This window comes from Pelophylax lessonae (assembly GCF_965119305.1).
Source record: "Pelophylax lessonae genome assembly, chromosome: 1".
In the NCBI taxonomy this organism is placed as follows: domain Eukaryota; kingdom Metazoa; phylum Chordata; class Amphibia; order Anura; family Ranidae; genus Pelophylax; species Pelophylax lessonae.
This window is the reverse complement of record NC_138768.1, coordinates 130099459-130118043: the sequence shown is the minus strand read 5'-3', so window position 1 is coordinate 130118043 and position 18585 is coordinate 130099459. Positions and strand designations below refer to the sequence as shown.

Sequence of the window (18585 nt, the reverse complement as noted above, 5' to 3'; positions counted from 1 at the left end):
GAGAAAACCTTCCCCTGTGATGTAATGAATGAGGTTAGTGCCTATATAAATGCCAGGCAGGAAGGGGGCTCCTTGTGAGTTGGGACATGGGAGCCAAACACCCCAATTGCACAGTTTAGTGCCAACACAGAGCCAATTGTAGTCCTCCTTCCAAGCCACTTTCAGGATAGGAGCAGTGATGATTGATTACATGGCTCTATCAGAGCAATAACTGTGTAAGATCCACAGCGCACCAGTCAAAACGCCTGTTGCACCATCCCCAGTTGTGGACGTGACCATTTGTTAATTGCATCAGGACCACCATAGCAAATGAGGCCATTACACCAAGGTGTGAAGTGATCCTATCTTGCAAAGAGAGTCTAAAAGGGACAGTACTAGAAACTGGTGGGACGTGGTGGCGCTTTGGTGCACTGTCTCTGCAAAGATGCCTACCATAGGCCCAAGTCTGGACACTAGGGGATCCTCCTAACATGCTTTTTAAACTTTGATCAGTGTTATTTTAAAAAAAATAGTGTTACAATAGATAAAAAGTATATAATTTATTCTACCCTTGGTTGTTTCATGTGACTTTTCACCTGAGACCTAAGGAGGGGTTTATGGAAGCCATCCTCAGCTCAGTATTGAACAGTATCTAAAGTCTGAAAGGGGGAGCAAACTAGCAACTGACAATACTTGAAGCAGCTTCGGACCCAGGGCACCCTGCTAGAAACTAGGTGCACATACTGGGATATTGCTATCCACTCTCCATTATGTATTTACTGGCATAAGAGAACAGCATCCTAAGGCTGGCCATACATGTTCAATTTTCTTGCACAATTTTCTGTTAGATTTTCCAAAATCCATATAATATGAGGACAAAACTAAACAACACTTTCAATTGTATCCTATAAGGCACTCCTTCGTACTACATAGTTAAAGGTAAATCTAAAGAAAATTGTACAGAAAATTGTATAATGTATGGCCAGCCTAAGCAGCGCTTTTAAGGAGTTGCAGAAATCAAAATAATAAAGGATTTCCAGCTACATCACTTTCCTAGATAGCAAGAAATGTAACTGCAAGTTTGAAAATGACTTGCTAAGCTATTGCTAGACTTGCCAGGCTTCACAAGTTGGCAGCAAGTCCGCTTTGCATGACTCCAGATCAACTTTCTTTGCAAACATTCTGAAGTCTGATGCAAGTTCTGAATCAGTTCTGTTGTGTAATAGTCATCCCACCACAGGGGTCACTGTGGCTGAATTTCCATGCTTTAGATTTGCAGAGCTCTTGCTATAGACTCACTACTGCAACTTCGCTCTTTCTGAAGACTTGCCATGCAAATTTGCTACAAATTGGAAAAGTGTCACTTGTGCTAAGTGCTCTGCAACTGTTCAACTTGCCAGTGAAAATATGCAGCAAGTTAACAGACTTACAATTCCACACTGCCACAAATGTGTGGCAAGTTATCCTTGCTATCTGAGTTGGTGTTGTTGCCGATGGAGATGCCAGTTACACATACTGTATTATCACGGAAACCAACCTTCCCCCCCAGTGTGCTTGGGATCTTGCTTGTTATTTGGTAAGACATGCCAACCTTAGTGCAACATTTGGGCCATTCAAAGGCTTTAGCAGAATACATTTTACTTATTCGGGTATCAGGCTATAGTAAATCCAATATATAAACCTAATTTGAATTAGTTTGTCCCTGGCAGATAAAGCAGATTTAGAGAAATTTACCGAAAAAATTAATGCAACTTCCAGATCCGATGAGTTTTGCTTGTATAACTTTATGTTCACTTTAATTCACCCAGCTGAAAAACTACTGCACTTAGCCTACAGGAAACAAAATAATGGAAATGCACCAACTGTTTCTCAGAAAATAAAACAGCTAATACGAAAGTTAAAACATCCAGAATGCTCAGCCCCGAGTCAAATGAAAAATGTTTGGGCAGATGTTTTATTAAATAAACTAACGTTAAGGAAAATGTATTCAAGAGATGCTTATCAATAAATGTGAAGGAAATGTGGACAGCATAAAAATAACATTGTGCGTATGTATACTCTACTGCATAAAAACATTTATTCTTTTAAGGCACTGTTTTTATACGGATAAGAACATGGTATTGAGAGCACAATTCTGTTGTCTGTCAAGGGGTTCTTGACACCTGGGACCCACAGAGTACCTTGCTGCATTCCTTAATGTGATCCTGTTATGTGTATGAAAAAATCCAGGCAAAGGGATCTTACAGATCTGTAGGTGCCAGGTGCTGTAACTAACCGACATTTATGGATGTGTCAGATACCTGGTCCACTGTTTGGTGTTGTGATTCCTCTCAGGGCTGGGACAAGGGGGAGGGGGCAGAAGGCGGATGTGCCCTGGGCACAGTTTTGATGGGAGGCATGCTGGGAGATTTTCCTGCTTCTCCTGTGCCTCATGGACATGATTGCATCATCACTCCTAAAAGAAGGATCAGGGGCCCCATAGCTGCTGCAGGGAGGATTCTGCTCTCTCCTCTCTCCAATGTTATTATTATGTGTTCATTATGCTTTTCCAAATGAAAGAATTCAAAATTCTAAAACATTTCATTTCATTGTGGCCCAAATCACTTAAGTTGCCCTTGGTCTTCAAAAGGTTGACTACCCTGCAAGGGCCGGTGCTACCACTAGGCAAATTAGGCAGTCGCCTAGGGCGCCCGGCTTATTTCCCTACTCTCCCCCTCCCATCACTGCCGGTCCATGCTCTGAAGCCATGTAACTAGCCCTCTCAGGCAGCCTCTCCATTTGACTGATCACGTATAGTATCATTAGGGCGCCGGGCAGCACTGAAGGACATGTCCTGGCTTCAGTCTCCTGACAGAACGGAAGCACCTCTATGATCAGTGACACTTACTGTGACCTGTGTGTCTGTCTCAAAGACTCTCTGGTGATTGTCCCATGCCATCCCAGAACAGTATAGCCAGTTCTTCCTATCTCTCAAACGGCCGGCTGTTCTATATAGCAGCAGAGTCACATGACGATCAGAGTAGTGGGCTCTCCGAGGCCGGTGCTGGTGCCTGGTTGGTTGGTGACAGCTGGAGCCTGGAGACACTGAGGCAGGATTTGTGCCTGGCAGAGACAGAGTCGTCAGATGCAGAGCAGAGCCCCAGTGGTGAGTGACATTCTATTACAGTCTATCAGTGTTGCCAACCCCCCGGAGTGAAATTTACTGGCAGAACGCCGAAATTTACGGACGGCACCAATTTTTTACTGGCACTGCAAAAATGTACATAAAATAGCCGTTTTCAGTGCTAAACCGTGCAAATATGAATAATTAAACTATAAACATGTAGATAGTGCTATTAGCAATGTGTTTAAGTTAAACAAAAGTCAGTGCCCACTTACATTATTGTATTCTCTCCCCCTTACTTCAGTGACCCCCCCCCCCATCAGTCTGGTCTGGCGGCGCTGTCACTGACCTCCCCTCGGGTGCACTGTGCAGGGCTCAGTCAGACGGCTCTGGTCTCCACTCCGCAGGCTGGGGCCCCACACATCTGCATTGAAAGGGGGCACGCTGTGGTCTCTCTGCATTGAAAGGGGGCACGCTGTGGTCTCTCTGCATTGAAAGGGGGCACGCTGTGGTCTCTCTGCATTGAAAGGGGGCACGCTGTGGTCGCTCTGCATTGAAAGGGGGCACGCTGTGGTCTCTCTGCATTGAAAGGGGGCACGCTGTGGTCAGAGACTGCAGACATGTTACAGGGGGGTGGTCAGAGACTGCGGACATGGAACAGGGGGGGGGGGTGGTCAGAGACTGCGGACATGGAACGGGGGGGGTGGTCAGAGACTGCGGACATGGAACAGGGGGGGTGGTCAGAGACTGCGGACATGGTACAGGGGGGGTGGTCAGAGACTGCGGACATGGTACAGGGGGGGTGGTCAGAGACTGCGGACATGGTACAGGGGGGGTGGTCAGAGACTGCGGACATGGTACAGGGGGGGTGGTCAGAGACTGCGGACATGGTACAGGGGGGGTGGTCAGAGACTTTACTCCACAGTAAAGTGAACATGTGATTTGCCCAGGTAGGACAAAGCAACAGCTTTATATTTATGATACCTTGCAATTAAATTTTAGTAAACCTAAACATTTTAAATGTACTTTATTGCAGCCTTCCAGTTCTTAAGCAAGGTGACTGCCCTTTCAAAAATGTTTCAGGCATGCAGACTTGGGTGCATTGACAGCCAATTCAAAATAAAGGTTGCCTTAACGCAATGCATGTTTATGCATGACTTAACTACATAAATGTATATGGGCTGTATTCACCTGTCATGCTGCCGATCTTTGCTCTCTTGAAAAGTTAGGGCTCTTTCAGATTGGCGACCAGGGTCGAGGGCGATAACCGCGGTTTTGGCTTCCCACCTGAATTGTATCAATATATGCTGTGACCATGATGCTTTGGCAATTTCATCTCGGGGTGCAGAGGTTACAGGTGGCACTGCCTGTCAAACTTGCCCAAGTACAATCTGGGAACTGCATCGCAAACATAAGCTGGAGCCCACACACAGTGACAGACAGTCCAGACTCCCCTCCACACTGTCACTCACTGGCGCCTGTACTGCCGATTGTTACAACTTTCGACGTCACTTCCGCAGCTGCCGCGAGTACGACTCCTCCAATAAGACACCGGCCCGGCTAGAAAACTTAATTGCGGCGGGGGGCGGAGGCGAGGGGCGGGCGCAGGCGGGCCGTGGCACTCCAGTGCGAGTCTGCGTCTCTGCGAGAGGAGAGAACACTCGCCTCGGATCTCCTGAAGTGCGTGCCGCGCATGCGCAGTCCTGATCTTGCCGCCGCCGTCATAGATTTACGGGCACTTTTCTCCTGCTACGGGCATTTACGGGCAGGAGAAAAGTGCCCTGTTTTTACGGGCTGTCCGTAAATCTACGGGCGGTTGGCAACACTGCAGTCTATAGACTTATCGATCCTCAGACTCCTCACATGTGTGATGTCATTCCCCATTCACATCCCGCCAACCCTGCACTCAGTACCTAGCACACCATGCAACTCTGCACTCTTTATGTAGCGCACCCCCAACCCTGCACTCTTTATGTAGCGCACCCTGTAACCCTGCACTCTTTATGTAGTACAAGAATGTGGTAAAAAAAATGCAGACCTTTGCATTCTGTGCATTACACACTCCTGACGCCTGCCACCTCCACCATAAACATGGGCAGGGCAAAGGGGATGAAGTCAGGGGCAGAGCCAAATGGGGGCTGCAAAATGAGGTTTCACCTAGGGTGTCAAAATCCCTGCACTAGCCCTGCACCCTGCCATAGATGGATTTAAATGTAACCGATTTAGCAGGCCAACCAAATTACGATTAGTGTGGGGCCCTCCCTGCTGGACAGAAGTCAGTCATTTGATCGACTTCTGTCAAAGAAGAATGTTGGAAAACCTTTTTCAATCAGCAGGTGAAGCTCTTAGAATACAGTGTCACAGCAGGGGAGGGGGGGGGGGTCATTCATCCATTCGCTACAATTAGCCCCCGTTCACACTAAGGCGACCTGTGAGGCGACCTGGTCGCCTCACAGGTCGCCGTAGGTCGCCTTCCATAGGGAAGCTGCGGACCCGTTCTAATAGGAGCGACACAAGTCGCTCCGACTTAGAAAAAGGGTCCGGAGCTTCTTTGGGGCGACCCGGAGGCGACCGCCATAGACTTCAATGTTATGAAGTCTGTGGCGGCCGCTCCGAGGTCGCGGCGCGCTGCTCGCACCGCGACCTCAGAGGTCGCCACCCGAAGTCGGATCGCCCCTATGTGAACGGGGCCTTACTCATTTTTGTGGAATATGTTTTTTTTTGTTTTTTTTTTGTCAGCCTGCTAGATGAAAAAAAAAATAAAAAAAATGACCCCTCTATGGCCAGCTTAGTGTGGTAATGCAACCAAACATAACCTAGTGAATAGGGCCATGCTACAACTGTCCTTCCATCCTTTATCTGCGTTCAGTGCTTGCTAATGCAGCATGGTAGGTCGGCATTTTCAGGGTTAATGCACATGGTGAGGAGGCAACATATTGCCTCCTCACTGCCTGTCAAAGCCCTCTGAAAAGTGTATCCACCGCAGATCGCTCTTTAGAGGAGCAGTTAAGATAACCACATATTTGAATGAATGCAAAACAAACTAACAAATAGCAGGGCCGGCGCTAACACTCCCAACTGCAACCGCATGGATAGGAACCTAGCCTAAAGCTGTAGCCTCCATTTCATTCCCTAATTTAGGCCACCCGCTTGGAACAGCACTTGTAACAGAGTTACCAAAGGTAATAAAAGATATGCACAAGCCTTAAAAGCTATGCCAAGGAATTAACAACGCACTTGAATGCTGTATGTGATATTTTTTTGATTCCGAGAAAAACATTTACATTTTCAGGATAAGCTTTCGAGAGTCTACCCTCTTTATCTACCAATCTGCGATGGGTCTCTTTTCAGAGGCATTTGAAAGGTGGGGAGGAGGCGATATGTTACCTCTTCACCGCCTGTTTTACAACTGTAAGAGCCGGTCCACACTAGTGCGACTTGTCAGGTGACTTGTCAGCCTGACAAGTCACGCTCTCTCGCGGTCCATTGACTGCTACAGGGTCCTGTACTACTTCGGGGCGACCTCGGAGTGACTTGCATAGACTTCCATTATGTGAAGTCCATGCAAGTCGCTCTGAAGTCGTGGTGCATGGGACTACACAAGTCGCCCCCGAAGTAGTACAGAGTCGTGTCGCCCCAGTGTGAACCGACTCAGTAGCCCACACCACTGTGCTGCAATCACATGCATTGCATGCAGTTGTAGGGTGGTTTCCGCGCAGCCCTATTCAATTTATATAGGCTGCATTTAACAGTGGTACTGCCCTCCAAATGACAGGAGAGAATCATAAAAAACTATCAATAAATGGTGTATTAGATGTTGTTCATACTCACTCGGTGACTAGGAGATTCGTTTTCTGCATTCTGAAAAAAGCCTGGTTGACCTTGCTGCTCTCTATCTCTGCCTTCTGTCCATGTACTCAAACCAGCTGGGGATTTTGCAGCCATGGTGGACATTCTGCACATGCTCAGTTTCAGTGAGTTTCTATGCTGAGCTTTTCCTCCCTATCACATCTGAGCAGCCAATGTGACTATAGAGTCACACATGTGGGTGTATACACAGTGGTAAATGACATCCCACTCCCTCCCTCCTTCTCCATGCCCACTAACCAGCTAAACACAATGGGGGGTGGGGTATTACATCTTGATTCACCTCCCTCTTATTCTAAGACACAGGCTGGAGGGGCGTGACATAGCCTGTGACTGGCAGAAATCGTCTCACAACATGTTATTTCCATAATATATTAAAGATTTAATTTCAAATATATTTTTGGATGAAAATTTAAAACAGTTTATTGATATTAATTATTCATTACTACATATTCCAAAGGCTGTTTTATTTTGAACTAGATATGTGCACTGTCAAAAAATTTGTTTTGTTACGTTTTTATTTCATTCGTTTTTTTTTTTTCGTTTATCGGATCATTCGTTATAATTGACATTCGTTACTTTGGATACATTCATATTCATTCCGTTACATTCGTTTGGATGCAACATTCATTGCTTCAGATAATTCGTAACTTCAGATGCATTCATAATCATTTATCTCTCACTCTCTGTGTCACAAGAGACTCACAAATCCAACAAAACTGTGTCAATGGCCCACCACACCCTGTGTGGACTCTGGATGGAATGCAGTCTGACACAGAAAAACACAGTCCAATTCGCCAGAGATAACACATAACACTGGCCATCCGAAAATCGAATGAATCCAAATATATCCAAAAGAAATCTGAATACCAATGCATTTGTCAATTATTTCTTTATTTTCAGCAATACTGAATAGTCAGAAAGAATGAATGTGTGAAAAACAAAGTTACCAGAATGTAATTGATTCGTTAAACTTCTAGGATAAATTGTTTTTCATTCTTTAGGATTTTCGTTGTTTCTGACAATTCGTTTTCGAAAGCATTTGTGAAAAGAGACTTTTGTTCATTCGGATGCTCCCAAATGAACGAACATGCCAAATTTTGTCCAAAAACGAATTTGGAACTAAACAAATTGCACATGTCTATTTTGACCATGTGACCAGAAGCAGAGGACTAGAAGCTACTCCTGCCACTGTTTCCCTGTAGACAGGCTGGGAAAGAGCTGGGTCGTGTGACAGCTTTATATTGATTAGGAAAAAGATACTTAGTTTTTTTTTTTAATTAAAATAATTACAGTGCCATCATCCACATAGATAAATAGTAGGGACAATGTAAATACAACAGCATGTGTTTAGTATCGCTTTAAAGGACATAGAAAGTCTGTATTGGAAGACATGCCCCCGCAAGGATAGCCATTTTACAAAAACTCAGTGAATCATTTCTCAATCCTGAGGTGACTTTGAGAATATGCATGCTCATATTTCAATTTTGGCTAAGAGCTAGGTGAAATCAATAACGGTAAGGATTTTACATAAGCTCATAAATCATACATTGCAACTGGTTCAACTGACAGGGAAACTAGTCATGGAGTAGGATCTACACTGTGTCCTATAGTGATGTTGGGGTCGGTGGAAACAGTGCTGCAGGGGAGGTAATATATACTTCTTCTTTACAGGTACAGCTTTTCTGGGGAACTTTAGTTTGCCAAAAGTATCTCATTTAAGTTAAAGTGGGCACCATTTAGGAGATATTCTCACTGGATGCAGCCAGTGATATCACTGGTGCATGCACTCTGAAGGTGCGGCATATTGTACCAGACCTTCAGAGCATCATGCTGGAACTGAAGGCTGAAGGGAATGACGTCATCACGGCTCTGGCCACTCACACAGCCAGAGTCCGCAAACCCAGAAGGAAGAGAGGGGGAAGATGGAAGCCCTGTTAGCGGTGACAGCGCGCTGCTGGATGGCTTCATTCTAAGGTAAGTATTTCATTAAGTGCTAGTATGCGATGCATACTAGCACATTAAGCCCATTGTCATACAGGGGAAAGTTTTTTGTTTGTTTGACTGCAGCAGTTTACAACTGCTTTTTTATACCTATTGATTGGTTAGTGGCATGAATTCCTTCCTCCTTTTCACAAATCGCTCTACTTTTCACCAGGGATAGGAGCTTGTGTGTAAACATATATTGAAAGTGTAATTTCAGGCGAAACAGTGTTCCTGCCTGGCGATTGGTCATTTAGGTTTAAGCGCTATGACATGGAGAGGTCACATGCTCCCCCATCCCAGAAGCCCCACCTCATTTAGGCAAAGAAGTGAGGTTTCAGATAAAGAAGAGAAGAGTAATAGGGGAGGCGAGTGTATAGGCAAGGAAACAAGGACACTGCCGCACCAGGTAAAATAATTAGGCTGATTAGGCTCCACGTATGGGTGCTAGCCCCTAACCCCTAGTGAAACAGGTATCAAAGAAAGAAAAGGCTGAACACCATGCCTAAGCCTGAGTCCATTTATTGAAATTCCAAAGTGACACACACCAGGTAGTAACAGGTACAGATGGTTTACGCATTTCACACAAAAAGCACAATTGTAGTCCGGCGCTAAAATACTGGGACCCGCACGCCCTCTGTGTAGGGAGACAATTGGCACATAAGGGTCATAAAGCAGCTGTGTAGGAGTATTGCACCAGGATAGGTGCCTAATGGGCAAATGAACACAACAAAAAAGACCACACCACTGTGCTGCAATCACATGCATTGCATGCAGTTGTAGGGTGGTTTCCGCACAGTCCTATTCAATTTACATGGTGGTACTTGGTGGACAGTGATACTGCCCTCCAAATGAGACAGGAGAGAATCATAAAAGAACTATGAATAAATGGTGTATTACATGCTGTTGGTCTGCTGGCTGGTCCCGTGTCCTTAACAGTGAACCTGCTGACAACCCTGCTGTGAGTTTTTTCTGCCCCTGTGTGTTGCACACTGTAGCAATTGGGTTTTACACAAGGTTTGCTACTGTCTCCATTATTATCATTTTGGAATTTACTTTTAATAAACTTTATACTTCAGCCACATATAGGGTGTTACATTGTTTACTGTAACTGTTGCTGCCATCACCTATCATCTGTTGGGTTCATCAAGCGCTCAAATGTGGTCTTTTTTGTTGCGTTTCACACAAGAACACTGTGCTTATTCATAACCTTAAAGAGGGGAGTATATACCTTGCTGATAAATTATTATTATACAGGATTTATATAGCGCCAACAGTTTGCGCAACGCTTTACAGTGTGGGGAAGACAATACAGTTACAATACAATTCAATACAGGAGGAATAAGAGGGCCCTGCTCGTTAGAGCTTACAATCTAGAAGAATAACCAGTCTTTGCCATATTCTCCTAGTTGGCCTTGGTACAGCGTCCTCTTAAACAGCGACTGATGCTGCCCACAGATTATGTATGCCCACAGGAGTTACTTCTTACAGATGGTGAATTGTACACTAATGTGCACATACACCACATTATACAATTAAAAAAAAAAAAAAAGTTTGCAGAAAGGTTTTTTTTTTTTTTTTGGGCAGAAGGAAAGAACATACCTGTCTGCTTACATTTTTTTAAAACTTTAACCACTTAAGCCCCGGAGGATTTGGCTGCTAAAGGACCAGGGGTTTTTTTGCGATTTTTTACTGCGTGACTTTAACGGACAATTGCGCGGTCGTGCGACGCTGTACCTAAACGAATTTGACGTCCTTTTTTTCCCACAAACAGAGCTTTCTTTTGGTGGTATTTGATCACCTGTGCGATTTTTTGATCACGCGCTATAAACAAAAAAAGAGCGTAAATTTTGCAAAAATAACAATATTTTTCACATTTTTTTATATGAAATTCCCCAAAAAAAAAAGTAAAAATCAAAATTTTTTAACATTTTTCGGCCAATTTGTTTTATGCTACCTATGTTTGGTAAAAAAAATTGCAAAAAGCGTATTTTGATTGGTTTGCGCAAAAGTTATCGCGTTTACTAACAAAGAGAAAGATTTTTGTCATTTTTGGTGTTTTTTTTTTTAACGCATAATGGCGGCGATCTGCGATTTTTTTTTCGGTACTGCGACATTGCGGCGGACAGATCGGACCCTTGACTGACATTTTTGACACTTTTGGGGTTACCAGTGACATTACTGCAGTAATCAGTGCTATACATATGCACTGTTACTGCAAAAATGACACTGGCAGGGAAGGGGTTAACTTTATTGGACAGGGAGGGGTTAAGTGTGTCCTAGGGGCGTGTTTTCTACTGTGTAGGGACATGGCTATTGGTGTAAAAGCAAAGATCAACCGTTCTACATAGTAGAACGGTCAGATCTTCACTTTTACACAGGGAGAACTGACAGGCAGCTTGTTTACACAAGCTGCTCTGTCTTTCTCCCTTCACAGGAGCGATCGTAGTGTGGCCGGCGGACATCGAGTCCGCCGGTCACACGCACTGACTTGCCTGTGAACGAGCCGCGGCGGGCGCGCGCCTCCGCGGGCGCGCGCCCGCCCGCGATAGGCTCGCAAGTCAGTGACAGGCGAGTGACGTACCGATACGTCACTCTGCCTGGCCGGGGCTGACCGCCGCAGTATATAGTCGTGCGGCGGTCGGCAACCGGTTAAAGGTGTCCTGGTTTTCACAGATCTACACACCTTTCACCCAGTATTCATAGTTTCTAAAATTATATTCAAACAGAAATAAACAAAATGGTAGACACATTTGAAGTCTCACCTGTGTGAAAACAATGGTTCCCTCCATAGATACGGTGGAGGAAAAAAAAGACATGTTTTTTGGGGATTACTGGGATAAAAGGAAAAAAAAGAAAAAAAAAAGGTAGATAAAATAATTTTTTTTTTACATTTTTGGGATTAGATGCACTTTAACATCTTCACTTTACAAAATACGTGTACTTTTTGTTGTAGTCTTCACACCCATCAGAGAGAAATCCCATTACATTCTGGTGATGTTCCAGGAAGCCAGTGCTTGGTCCAATTATCTTTCAGCCTTTACAATCCCTGATGGAAGGGAGATCAGTTCACAGTGTCTCTTTAAAAATTAACCAAGGTACTTCCAGGCACCACAAAGTCCAGGCCACACAATGTCTAGCACAGCAGCACTATTGTCACCATAGACACATTTAAGACCAGGTCAGGTTAGCTTTAAAAAGAGATACAGACGTATATTTAGGCACTGCATTGTAGGAATCCTATATAAACATCCTTCAGCTATTCCTTGGGTTTTGGTTGGCTATTGTACAACAAATACGAAGCAGAAGGGGAAACAGAATCCTCAGCAGGATGGGCAAAACAATACTCAAAACCCTTATTATTTTCTTTTAGGATCTGTTTCATTGAGGAATCCTATTTTGTCTGTTTAACAAGTATTGCTGGTGTTGGATTATCTAACCAGTATACAGTGAATTGCTACTATCTGCTGAGTTTTATTACCGAAGTGACTACTCTGTGTGAAATCATTCAGGCATGTTACAGTTCATTACCCATAGCTCAGGACTCAGTTTCCCTATCTCTGCAGCTGCCTGAGTGCACAGCCAAGGGTTTATGGAACACAATGCAGAGCTGTCATTAGCAAGGATGCTTTCTTCAAGGCACAGAGGTTTATTTGACACAAGGGACTTTGATGTGAAATCAGTGAAAAGAATACTTATGTGGAAAATAGCCATAATGTTTTGGTATTTTTTTCTCATTTGTTTTTTAGTTTGGTCCCACGTGTTTTTTTTTTTTTTATAAGAACATGTACAATCATAGTACACAGTAGTACAGCTATTACATTACGCATAGTACAGCTATTAAAATGTTGATATGATGGGTGATCAAGCGATGTATCTATGAGCCAGTAGTGCTCAAACCAAAGTCTGCAAACTTCTTGTATATGATTGATGCAGCCTCATTGGTGGGCCTGAAATGTGGCATGTCACTACATTTCTTCTGACTCAGAATAACCCAAAGCAAAAAAAATATATAATGAAGGGCTAGCATGACCTGAGAAACCCAGGAATCAGGAAGAAAGATGGTTCATTTTTAAGTTATAAGGGGAGAGGCACTTACTGTGATTGGTGGGTTTCACAGTGGAACGAGGGTCTGCAAGGCATCTTCTAGGCGGGATAGTAAAGTTCCCAGCATCCGGAGGAGAACCGTTGAAAAAGAAAGTTTCCACCCGTCCCTGCGCTGGATCAGTTATCCTTAGGTGGTCAAAGTGGCTTGGCGGTTGGGGTCTTTGGAGGGGTTTTAAAAATCTGCTGTGCTTATCATATTAGGCACCCATCTAAGGTATGGAGTCCCCTGTAGAATGTTAATGGTGGGTTAATGGGTAAGTTGAACTCAGAGGTATCTAAAGAGTGTTGGGGTTGTCCCTGAGCCGGTGTGGTGTGGCTGTAGACCGTGTAAGTAATTTGGCAACCTTGTCTTTATTGTTTTATTAATATTGTTTATGTTTTAAGGAATGTTTGTTATATTTGGCTATTGGTTAATAAATGGCTGCTATGGCCAATTTTACTTTTCATTTTAAAATAGCATTGTGGTGGTTATTGCAGTTTAGTTGGGGTAAAAGGGGTCAGGGTAGCTTATGGCGCTTTTCCACTGCATGGAACCGTACCGGTTCGGCCCGCTTTTTTGCTTTTGCACTGCGGTACCGCATGGTATAGGGTCGGAACGGTTCGGTATGGTACGGTATAGGTTTGCTTTTCCACTGCATGGAACCGAACAGTACGGTACGGTACGGCTCTGAAAAAACAGTACCTACTCGATTGTGGTTCCAACAGGTACCAAACTGGTACCATATCCCACAATCCTTTGCATGCAGTCACTACTAGCCACTGATTGGTCAGAGAATCACACCCACCCCGTTGTTATCCCACCCACTTAACTTTAGTACTACTTTAGTGGAAAAGCAAACCTATACCGTACCGTACCGAACCGTTCCATCACTATACCATGCGGTACCGCAGTGGAAAAGCAAACCGGGCCAAGCAGGGCCGAGTAGAGCCGAGCCGGTACTAGCCGGTACTTGCAGTGAAAAAGTGCCATTAGTGGCCATTATCACATTGGGCTGATGACATCTGGGGTACCTAAGTCATGCTTTTTAGAACAAAACACACAGATTTGCTTTCTCAAAGAAGTAAAAAAGAAAATAATAGGTTAAGCAGGGCAGAAAAAGGATCTGGTGGTCCTAGTAGATCACAGACTCAGCAATTACATGCAATTATAAACAAGAAACATGCCTATGCCTACACATGCCTATGTTACACATAGGTGCCTCCTATGTGTAACAATTGATTGATTAACTGGTCTCCCTGCAGCCACCGTCAATTCTGGGAATGCACCCAAAAAAAGGCTATCTGTTTAAATTTAAGGGGCTCCGTAATTGAATATTATTTGTTATAGTGTATATACAAAAATTGTGTGGTGATTGGCTTAAATTTGACAAATATCAACATAAATATACTTAAAAACAGTGCATATAATAAAAATTGTTAATAATGTATACATAAAGTATCTTTATAACATTGTAAACAATTAATTCTCTACATATGTATAATTGGGTATCTTCTACACCCCGTGCTTGATTGTGCTCTCTATTTCTGTCACGATTGTGCTCATTAGTGGTGATCCTCCACCTTAGTGTAAGGGGGCCACTCACCAGACAGATCTGGCCACCAGGACCCCCACAACTTTGCATACAAATATGGGTTAGAACCTTCCGTTTTCCAAATCAATCCTCCTCAATCCAAAAATTACCACAGCTTATATAATTATGTGTGTATATCTTTAAATGCTGAATCAGGCTCCAAACAGTAAGTTGTCCCAGAAAAAGGCATAAGGCAGGTGATTGTGCAATACGTTTAATAAAAATGGCAAAATCCCTTTAAAAGCAATTTTAAATTCACTCACATTTAAATGTGCCTAAAGCAGCACCCACTGAAAGACGTTTTGTTTAGCTGTGACCAGCGCCATTCACTCCAGGAATCTAGTCTGATTCAGCATTTAAAGGTATATAGAATAAGATAAACTTATTTGGTTCAGATGGTGTCAAGCATGTGTGGCGGCAACCAGGTGAGGAGTACAAAGACAAGTGTGTCTTGCCTACTGTCAAGCATGGTGGTGGAGTGTCATGGTCTGGGGCTGCATGATTGCTACCGGCACTGGGGAGCTACCATTGAGGGAACTATGAATGCCCACATGTACTGTGACATACTGAAGCAGAGCATGATCCCCTCCCTTTGGAGACTTGGCCGCAGGACAGTATTCCAACATAATAACGACCCCAAACACATGCAAGACAACCACTGCCTTGCTAAAGAAGCTGTGGTTAAAGATGATGGACTGGCCAAGCATTTTTCCCATCCTAATTCCTATTGAGCATCTGTGGGGTATCCCCAAACGGAAGGTGGAGGAGCGCAAGGTCTCTAAAATTCACCAGCTCCGTGATGTTGCCATGGAGGAGTGGAAGAGGACTCCAGTGGCAACCTGGGAAGCTCTGATGAATTCCATGCCCAAGAGGATTAAGGCAGTGCTGGAAAATAATGGTGGCCACACAAAATATTGACACTTTGGGCCCAATTTGTATTTTTTTACTGAAGGGTGTACTCACTTTTGTTGCCAGCGGTTTAGACATTAATGGCTGTGTGTTGAGTTATTTTGAGGGGACAGCAAATTTACACTGTTATACAAGCTGTACATTCACTACTTTACATTGTAGCAAAGTGTCATTTCTTCAGTGTTGTCACACGAAAAGATATATAATAAAATATTTACAAACATGTGAGGGGTGTACTCACTTTTGTAAGATACTGTGTATATAGATAGATGGATAGATAGATAGATAGATAGATAGATAGATAGATAGATAGATAGATAGATAGATAGATAGATAGATAGATAGATAGATAGATAGATAGATAGATAGATAGATAGATAGATTTTGTTTGTATATATACACAGAGAAGCAAAGAGTGGCATGTTAAATAAAAATGGAGATTATTAATTACTGCTGTTGTATATTGTGACAAGTTGGGATTCCCTAGCTCAATGGTAGCACCAAAACAGTGAGTTTACTCCACGCCAGATATAGTTTTCAGCACTTTCGTGCCCACTTTTATTTAAAGAAAAGTCAAAAAGTTCACACAGGTATGTCTTTTCACGCAGGGAGTTTTCCTGACCGTCAAACAAGTCACAGTGTTTGCGCACAGATACTGTACCTCAGCTATGCATCTTTCCTTACAGCTTCTTAGCTGTTCTGTCCCTCATGGATTCTCTCAGGCTTGGGCCTTTGCTTATCCTGACCTGGACACCATGGTGCACACCAGCACCTCTCACAGCTCTCTTTACACACTAACCTCCTCGAGGGGGTGAGGCTCTGAGCTCTACCTCTGGGTCTCATATGAAGCCAGCACAAACCTGTGCCATTAGTGTACTTGCTTCTAGAAAATCTGACGTAAACCACCATTTTACAGAGGGGAACGGGGTCAACCCTGCCACAAAATATACCACATAGATTTATTAGAATTCATTATTTTTTTATAATAGTTGCCTGACTTCCTAGGACAAAAAAAATTAGGATTCTCAAATCGGTTTGTCATATACAGTATATGAGTGTAAGAGACCTGGGAAAAACATGCTGCGTTCCTATAAAAAAAAATATTTTAGGAGTTACTGGTACAAACTATGCCGATCCTTATGCCTCGTTTCCACTGAGCGGTACGGTACGGTTTGGTACAGTTCAGTATGGTTCGGTACGGTACACCTTGATCAGGCTTGCGTTTCCACTGCCAACAGTACCTCAACAGTATTGCTCCACCCTGTTGGTACGGTACTAATGTGCTTGGTACCCCAACGAAAGGGTACCAAAAAAGTGGTACGGTACCATTTACAACTTTTGACAATGGAAACAGCAAAAATTGCGTACCGAACCGAACCGTACCGTACCGTACCACTCAGTGGAAACAAGGCATAAGTTACCTAAAGAACATAACACTACTTTGTATGGTTCTTTTTTGGTTCTATATAAAAACGAATTCAGGAGCCCAGGGAGGAGCAGTAGGGTAGAAGCACGTCATTTTTCTTGTCAACCATAGCCTAGAATGAAGACTTTCAGAAAGTACCCAGTTCATTATAGTTGGACAGGGATGCAGACACAGAAGGGCCAGTCTTCATCAGGATTTTAGATTATATTAATCTTATATTATTATATTATATGCTTAAAACAGATAATTCCTGTCCTAGTATACATTCCGAAGAACAACACACAGGAGACATTAGAATAACACAAGATATTTTTTCTATAACTCAAAGCTCTCCTTTTCTTTAGAGACTCAGAACTAACTTCACATTCATCTCATGCCTTCACTACTGTCTGCCTCTACTTAAAGTACTCCCATTTAATGCTGTTGCATAAGAGTTTTGTGTGAAGAGCTATGAAAGACACTGTGTGGGCTGAGAAGTGATTATCACCTGCTTTGAATATATCAGACTGTGTGTAGCTTCTTGAAAATAGTAATTGATCACCTCAGAGCCAACTCATCATTTTCTGTCTTAAAGTAGAAAGAAAGGCTAAACTATAAACCAACTTTGAAATGTTGGTTCTGCAGTGCTTCCCATTGCCCTGAATACATTTTCAAATTAAAGCGGTAGGAAACCGCAGCATTTAAGGAAATAAAAAATATCCAGCACATAATGGCTTAATGTGCTAGTATGCTTCGCATGCTAGCACATTATGAAATACCTACCTTAGAACGAAGCCCTCCAGCAGAGCGCTGTCACCGCTGACAGGCCTTCTATCTTAACCCATTCTTTTTTCTCCATGTTTGTGGGCTCTGGCAGCTTGAATGGCTGAGTCGCAATGATGTCACTCCCATGCATGCGTGCTGGAGTCACGGTCACAGCACAGAGCTCTGAGGGAACTGCACGGGTATGCCGTTCCTTCAGAGCGCAAGCGGTGGTGACGTCATTGGCTGCCAAAAGAGCGTATATCTTCTAAGCAGTGCATGTTTAGGAGATATTTATTTTACCAGCAGGTAAACTTTTTTACAAGCTTACCTGTAAGTAAAAATCACAAAGACTTTACTACCGCTTTAATTGCAATATTATTTTCCAATTAATTACAAAATAAATACACTTTTGTTTTAATTTCACGTGACTACAAAGCTTTGGCTCTCTCTCTCTCTCTCTCTCTCTCTCTCTCTCTCTCAATTCAATTCAATTCAAATAAGCTTTATTGGCAGGACCAAATACATTTTAGCATCGCCAAAGCAGTTGAGTTTGGGGGGGGGGGGGTAATGGGTAATATAAAGGGGAATGGGGAGTGGGTCCATGTAAAGGATTTTTAAGTCCTCAGTTTTTCATGTCCCTCTCAGTCTGTGACATGCTGTCACATATTGTGCAGCTATTTTTACCATTGGCTCCTCTTCTCCCAGTAGGATTTGGAGTTTCCTTTTCCCTTCTATAGAACAGCATCTAAGAGCAAGGCGGGTGACAACACTATTCTATGAAATGGCCCTGTGCATTACACAGATGAGCCAGAGCTTTGCGATCACATGATTGCATAGAACAGGGGTCTTCAAACTATGGCCCTCCAGTTGTTCAGGAACTACAATTCCCATCATGC

The 18585-nt window shown here is 43.4% G+C and overlaps 1 protein-coding gene across 1 annotated transcript in view; it reads left to right on the top strand.

Moving 5' to 3' along the window:
- The window catches only part of SV2C (synaptic vesicle glycoprotein 2C), a 324325-nt gene that overhangs the window by 215978 nt on the left and 89762 nt on the right, over positions 1-18585 (top strand). The gene's annotated exons all lie outside the window — the stretch shown is intronic.